This window comes from Blastomyces dermatitidis (genome assembly GCF_000003525.1).
Source record: "Blastomyces dermatitidis ER-3 genomic scaffold supercont1.1, whole genome shotgun sequence".
In the NCBI taxonomy this organism is placed as follows: domain Eukaryota; kingdom Fungi; phylum Ascomycota; class Eurotiomycetes; order Onygenales; family Ajellomycetaceae; genus Blastomyces; species Blastomyces dermatitidis.
In genome coordinates this window covers 10,138,590-10,147,057 of record NW_025544774.1, presented here as the reverse complement: position 1 = coordinate 10,147,057, position 8,468 = coordinate 10,138,590, and the positions used below count along the sequence as shown (strand labels likewise).

The 8,468-nt window shown below is 28.7% G+C and overlaps 1 pseudogene across 1 annotated transcript; it reads right to left on the bottom strand.

Annotated features, from left to right (window-relative positions):
* Nucleotides 1-3,159: 3,159 nt before the first annotated feature.
* Nucleotides 3,160-3,248, bottom strand: BDCG_16342 (annotated as a pseudogene). Its single transcript has one exon. The product of its transcript is annotated as a tRNA-OTHER (tRNA).
* Between the last annotated feature and the right edge of the window lie 5,220 nt (nt 3,249-8,468).

The window sequence follows — 8,468 nt, the reverse complement described above, 5'->3', positions numbered from 1 at the left end:
TCTTGTGCCTGATTTGCAGGATTCTCATTCATGAAATCAGGTCTGTGACTGATTATATCAGATATCACAGCATTCAATCTCTTTCAGTGTTTAATATGAAGATTGTACACTTGAAACTCTGAGATTCAATATGCTAAGTGTTTGAAAGGTTTTATCATTGATTATAGATAGATGAGACTTTTATAATCTGTGATCACTGTTGTTATATATCTGTTGTTAATATATGTATTTCATAACATCAGTGTGTGCTTGATCATCAGCAATTTCTTTTTATGCACTGAGTAATTAAGCTCAGTGTCTGATAGTTTTCTATCATCATATATCACTGAGTGCAGCTTGCTGTTCTTACTCATCTGTAGAAGAGTGTCTCTGATAGCTTATTCAGATGCATCTGTCTCAATGTAGAAAGATTTATTATGATCTGATTGAATAAGCACTGAGAATATTATTACATATTCTCTCAGTGTGAGAAAAGCCTCTTCACATACAGTATTTCAGATAATTGAATAAAACTTCTTCTTTCACAGATTTGTATCTGTTTCTCTTAAGAGATCTGAGAGTGATGCAGATGTTTGTGTAAAATCCTTGATAAATCTGTAATAATATGAGACTAATTCAAGAAACTGTTATACATGGTGTATATTTCTCAGCTGTGATCAATTTGCTATAACATTCAATTTCTCTGAAATGAGGTGTATACAGTCATCACTTACTATATATTCTACAAAGTTCAACTCTTCTGTTTCAAACACATACTTGATTGATTTAATATAGAGCTTATACTCTATCAGAGTTATAAGTATTTCATTGAGATGCTTCAGATATTTGTTGTATGAGTTTGAAAAGACTAGAATGTCATTGAGATATATAAGATATGAGATTTCATTTTGTTTATGAAGAATTGTATTCATCATCATTTAAAAGATAACAGATACATTTATCAGACTGAATAATATTATCAGGAATTCAAACTTCTCTCATTATATATTAAATGCAGTTCATGAAACTGACAGTTCATTTATACAGATCTGTCAGTATTCTGAGAGAAGATTGATCTTCAATAGATATCAGATGTTTCTGACTGTATTCAACTATTATTGAATCTGTGATAGTGAATATTCATTCTTGATTGTAAGCTTATTAAGTGCTTGATAATTGATACACATCTGTCACTCTTCATCTGTTTTTTTCATGAATAGAACTGAAAAGTCTCACACACTTGACAAGAGTTGTATAAGATTATATTCTAGAAGGCTGATGATCTGACACTTCTGTTCTTCAAGATGTGTTTGTGACAGAGAGTATGCATTCTGATTGACTGATTTTACATCCTCTGTATCAATCTCATGTACAAATCCTTGATCCAGCAGTAATTCCAGTGAAAGATCTGTTTGAAAGATCTTTTCATACTTCTTCAGAAGCTTCTTCATATGCTTGTCCTTCTGTATATCTTTTATCTTGATTTTCTTCACTTCTGAGTCCTGTATAACATACAGGATACTTTCAGATAAGATCTTGTGAATTGTTCTCTTTACTTGTTGATATGTAAGCAGATTTAATCCTTCTATATCAGAGATGTGAAATGTCCTTCTTATATCAGTTGATAGAATTGTATGAATCATTTTCTTCCTATCAGTCAACTGTATATGACATATATGCCATTGAATCTGCAGATTGAATCTTTAAAATCAATTGAGTCTGAGAATAAGATTGTATTTCATGTTCTGCAGCTCTCACACTCAAATATAACAAGATTATTCTTCAAAGTGTAAGAGAACTCTTACTCTTACAGGTGATATCAAATATCAGTTATTAGATAATCTTATATGTCAGGAATTCTTCACTCAGCAGATCTCTTTCAATCTTCAGATTATATAATCATTAATATAGTGTGTAGAAGCTTCTGTATCTGCTAACACTTTTACAGTCATCTCTTGATTTATACTCAAGTGTCTCTTATACATTAACATTTTGAGTCTCAAGATATTGAGATGAATGTTCACTTCATCATTCTCATCTACATCTCATTGAGAAGTCTGCTTCTTCTTTGCATTCACAGAATTCAGAGAATCATCTAATATGAGCATCTCTTTCACTTTGAAGACTTTTTATAGAATATCAGCAAGTGTCTATAAGCTTACTAATTCTGCTAGTTTTTTGACTCTCTTGCTTCTCTTGACTGTATATACTGAGTGTAATCTTTTATATTATAATTTTAGCATCTGCAGTTGAAGCAAGCTTAATACTCATAATATCAAGATTTTCACTCAGAGAATTTCTTTTTCAGAAGATTCAGTGCTTTAGTAATAGTATTCAGATCTAGATTTATTACATCTGAGTGTGTGACTTGTGTCATAGAAGTCTGATTATTCATTCTTCACTGAGATATACTCAATTGCAGTATTTTCTATTGTAATTAACTCACTTATTCTTATACAATGAGAATGTTGTATACTTCTTTCATTATATCTGATTATAAGGTTAAGCATTTTCATTCTGCTCTCAACTTGAGTGTAAGATCATGAATAAAGATCTGTAAATAGAAAGATGTTAAAAGCTCTTCATTTAATACAAGATAGTATAAACTGAAGTATATGAAGTATGATATAAGATCACTCACTTATCTACACTCAGTGAAGTATTTATAATGCTTATCTCATATAGTCACTTTCTCAAAGTTATATAAGATTTATTTGAAAAACTCATTTCATATTTATAAGAATGAATATCACTCTGAGTCTGTAACATTCATCTTTTCATCAGTCATTTATAATGACTTTACTTTTTCATATAGAAACATAGCAGATCTTAAGACTTGTTAAAATTTCATTGACTATCTATCTGTAAGTTCACATTCAATCTGATAATAATAATATTATTATTATTATTATTATTCTTCCATTATACTTATATGCAAGCGGAGCTTATGATGAGTCCTTGCGTGATGTTAAATACAGGCTAAGTGTTGATTATACAGGAGGAAATACAGGTGTTGAGACCACGCCAAGATAACAAGAACATAGGAAATACAAAGGAGTGACAATTAGATACATGCGATAATAACTTCCCAGCCCAGGAATATAGAGCGATTTTATTGAAGCGATTTGTACACCTCTGTATTTATTAGGAACCTGAGGTGCTTGAGTTCCGGATTTAATGTATCCCCTGCGGGTTTCGAACCCACACACCTTGGTTTCCCACGCCAAGGTGCTACCAGGTGGCCGCATTAACCATTCGGCCACCGGGGCTAATCTGATAATATGATTGCATCTGACTTAGTCAGCTGATTACAGCATTATTTTTTCAGTCATCATTGAAGCTTGATGACTCTGACAGATCTTCTGACTTGATATATTTCATACTCAGATTCTCATTCTACACAGCAGTCTCTGATAATGTATACACTTCTAAAGAGATCATGAATAATTATGATAAGATCTTCAGATTTAGTATAGTTACTTATCTGTATAAACATTTGATCTTCTGCTGCAGACCTAAGATCTGATTTTCTCTATTCTTATTAATGATGATGATTGTATTGATGAAGCTCTTTATAGTGAATGCTTGATTCACAGTGAATGTCAATTATTGTTTGACTTCTGTCTTAGCCTGTCACTGTGTATGCAAGGCCTTAATCTCATTTAGAATTCTCATATATGTACAGAGCTTCAATTTCAGTTCAGCAGTTTCAGTCACTTTTCTTACTGCTTTAAGTAAACTCTCTGAGAGGTTCTGCATATCTTCTGATTCAGATAGCAGAGAAGAATGTTGTTTATATTAACTAGAAAAGATATTCATTTCAGTGATTTCTTATTAATTGTATAATGTCTATTGTTATATCACTGTATCATTATCACTATATCATTATATGATTTCTGTTATCATTATATGACTCTGATCATGATCACCTTCTTCTTTTTATTCTTCTTTTGAGTAGAGAGTGAACTTCTTTGAATCTGATTTACTGCTCTCATTTCCTTTCTCACATCTCATTCATTTGTGTCTTATACATGGCATTCACCTGAGTGTGGAGTTTTCTCTTAACAAGTGAAGCAGTATCAATCAGATACTCTTCTGCTCACTGCTCTTCATACACTATTTTTTAAGATGTTCTAGAATCACACTGACATGATAACTATGAATTGCTTTGTAGATGGAATTATCATGCTCTGAAGAAGCCTGCACTTCTCACTGATTTTTAGACATGCTATCAGATGTGATTCAAAGGTTGCTTGAGTCAGTGTATGATTACAGGTGTACACCAGCTTCTACTAATATAATTTATATCTTCTCTAAACAATAATAACAATTTCATGATATTTAATAAATAAATAAATCAGTCACATCACTGAATATAATACAGAATGTTAGAATATAGTGAAGTTTAATATATAAGATAACTGTTCAGACTCTTCAATTGTATCAGATAATTAATCATTGAGTGTAATACTCTGATTGAGAAAAGATTCAGACATTCAAACTTTCTGATATAAAGTGAACTCAGTTAAAATATATCACTAATTTACTGTTTCAGTTTTATAAGATAATAAAAACAGTCTCAATCACTTATACATCAATGCTGCAGTCAGTCTGATAAGTGTATAAAAGTTTATTTATTTATCTTGAGAAGCAGTTGAATCACTCAAAAAGAAATTTAGTCTGAGATAATACTATAGCACAGACTATTATTACTGTAAGAGATAAACTGATATATTATTACAGCAAAACTGAATAATTTTTTGCAGAGTACTATACTATAGCAGCTCTACTAGATCTCTTCTGTTGAGTTAATATCTACACTTCTCAAGATTGAATAGAGAAGAAATGAGACTTATATATTAAATTAGTCTGAGACTACTACAATGTCAACTATCAGAGATTTGAATAAGCAGATGTTACAGATGTGAAGACAGTGAAATACAATTTTCTAGTAAGTAATAATCTTTGATAATACTTCACATCACATAGAATTATAATACTAACTTTGAAACAGAACTTGCATATATTGATTATAACTGAAAATCAGGCAAAACTACATGCTTATAAAACTGAATTTGATCACTATCTTCAAGATAATCTGATAAATTTAAACATTAAATCAATTCTAGAGTTATGAAAAATTGTTGAGAGTATATATTCAATTATTACACTGATGATACATGATATTCTGACAATTTCATTGATAGAGATGTGAATGAAGTGAAAGTTTAACTCAAGCTGAGATATTTATCACTATTATCAGAGACAATTATAAGAAGAAACAATCAAGAAACTCATGATTATAAAATATAAAATTATCAGATAGTTTAATACCTCTGATCACAGTATATCAGAGAAGTGTAGTTTTTATGAGAAAGTGAAGAATAAACTTACACAAGAATGTATTTAGTTGTTTTATAAGTGTTATCAATAATTATTACCAAATTCTGATTATATAAGCAATCACTGAATGAATTAAATAGAACTGAATTTAATCTTCAGTCTCAGTCTCATTCTGATTTTGAAAGAATAATCATCTTTCACAGTTTATTCTGAGAAATTACTCTCATTTCACTGCTCTTACATTAAATCTGATCATTTTTCATATCATTTCTCTCAGAAATAGTTCATTTTCAGATTTTTTTAATGCTTGGTTCTGGTGAAACTCACATTAAGAAATGTATAAGACCAGATCAAATGAGATCAAATGTGAAATTCATGATTCTGCTAGCCAGTCTAATTACATCTATTATTCTAACAAGTGTTAGAGAAAATATTTCAAAGAAAAAGTCTTCTGAGTATTTCAAATCTTGATAAAATGAGAATATTACATCTAAAAGAAAACAATTAGCTACTACTAGAACAGATTGAATGAATGATGTAATATCCGATAAAGAGTTCAAAGCTGTCAGAAACGAATATTTTTCAGATATTAAAAGAGCTAAAACAGACTGCTAAAACAAATTTCTTGAAGAAATATAAGAAAAGAAAGTTTTTAAAGCTTTCAACTATACTAAAACAAGAAGTGTAGCAAAACTTCCAGCATTAGAATATGAATATTATTTATTATTATTATTCTTCAATTATAGATGTATGCAGTCAGAGACTATAACATCTACCTGAGAATCTTTAGTTCTCAGAGTTTTTCCTATATCTATAAAGTCAACTATTATACATTTATCAATTTCAGATATGCAAAATCAGAAAATTCCAGCCCAGAATATAAAAACTGTTTACAAGCATTACAATATAAGTTTCAGAATGAATTATATACAGTAAATTCTTTTGAGAACAAATGTCAAGCTTTTATAAGAATTCTCTTTCAAAACTCATCAGATTCAGATTCAAAGAAAGAGAATATATCACTTTATAACTATATTGATGAAAATAACTAAGCATGATCTGAACTTATATAAGATGAATTAGAGTCAGATATCTTCTGAAGTTCAATTAAAACTGCTGCAGACTCTGATTCAATCAATCACTTGATTATTCAAAATATATATTTCTACTTGAAGAATGAATATTTTGAGCTCTTTTTAAATCTCTTGAAAAATGAGTATCATTCTGAATACTGAAGAGAAGTGACTGAAGTCATTCTTGTAAAATCTCATAGAAAAGCTTCAATTTCTAAGTTATATAGAGTAATATATATATTGAACTGTCTAGAAAAGCTTTTAGAAAAGATAATAGATACTCAAGAATCTTTTATAAACTCTATTAATGATTCTTTTCTATTTAATGAATAAATGAGACATAGAAAACAATGCTCTACAATTGACACTGTTCTCACAGTTTTTTATAATATTCAAATAGTAAAGTATGCAGATCTGGTCTCAACTGCAGTTTGTATTGATATAAAAGATACATTTAATGATGTTTCAAACTCAAAATTAATTCAGACTTTGAAGATATTAAAAATGTCACTTTCTCTAATAAAATGAGTTAACTATTTTATATTTAAAAGAATCATACAACTATTCTTTAATAGAATGAAATAAGATAAGACTGAGATAAAAATAGAAGTACTGTAAGAATCTTCAATCTCACTCATATTATTTGCAATATACACTTCATATCTATTCAAGAATAGAGATATGAAAATAGTGAGATCTTCAAGTTATATGAATGATATTGATCTAGTCTACTGTTCAAAAATAATCAAAGAGAATTTAGAAGTGATTGAAAAAGCAGTAAAGAAAATATTTAATAGAGTAGATATTAATTAAATTTACTTTAATATAAATAAAACTAAGTTAATTCACTTCTTTTCTAAATTTAATGAGAAAAAACTATATCTAACTGTTTTAAATAGAGAGATCAAACCCAGTTTGAATGTTAAATGATTAGAAGTATGATTAAAGTTCAAGTTGAATTTTAAATATCATATTCAACAAAGAACTATTAAGACAGAATGACTATTAAATAGCATAATCAGACTATTAAATACAGAGAGAGATCTATTCTTCCACACTATAAGACAGTTATATATTACCTGTATCACCTCAGTAGCTGATTATAAAGTTTAAGTTTGATAACATAATTAAGGAAATTTCACTGAACTCTTTCAAAGTCTGTAAAACAGATCTTTGAGAAGAATTCTAAAAGTATTCAAATTATCTTCTATTAAAGTAATGACAATTGAATCTTCAATTCTTTCTTCTACTATTAGATTTGAAAAGATCTGTATAAACTATACTCTGAAAATTATAAAGATGAGCTTAAATTATATAATCAGAGAAAGAGTCTCTTCTTCATTTTTATTAATTAACTGTGAAAATGAACTGAATTGAAATAGATTTCTTGAGTGAATTGACAATAATTCTTCAAAGAAAATGCTCTCTCAACTACACAGACTGTACTCACTGATTAAAAATCAATTTTCTTCATTAAATATTGAAAAAGTTGATCATGAGAACATATCTCTCTGAAGAAAAAAGCTTGAATCTCTTATAAACTTACAAATGAGTCAACTATGTAAAGAGAGTGAATATGAACAGAATTTGAAGAGAATTGTTATAATTAATATAAAATACTCTATTCTGATTTACTCAGATAACTTAAAAAATGAGAATTTGAATAGATTAGATACAGATATTGCTTATACTCAAGATAACATCAATTTTAATGTACATTTCTGAAATTTAGGCTGTGAATCTGAAGTCTTTAATGCTGAACTATTTATAATAGTGAAAGCTTTCAAACTCATTGAATTAAAATCTTATAAAAGAGAAAATAGTTTAAAAGAGATATGAATATTCTCTGATAATCAAGCTGCTTTAAAAAGACTTAGAAATAGTGAAATTTGTAATGATCAAATGAATCTTGAACTGATTTTACACTCTGTTTTGAAAATTCAATAGAGAAGAATATTAAAACAGATGATTTATCTGTACTGAGTTTCTACTTATATGAATATTCATAACAATGAATTAGCTGATTCAGCTGTAAAGAAGAGTTCAGAATTAATCAGATCTATTTAAAAAATA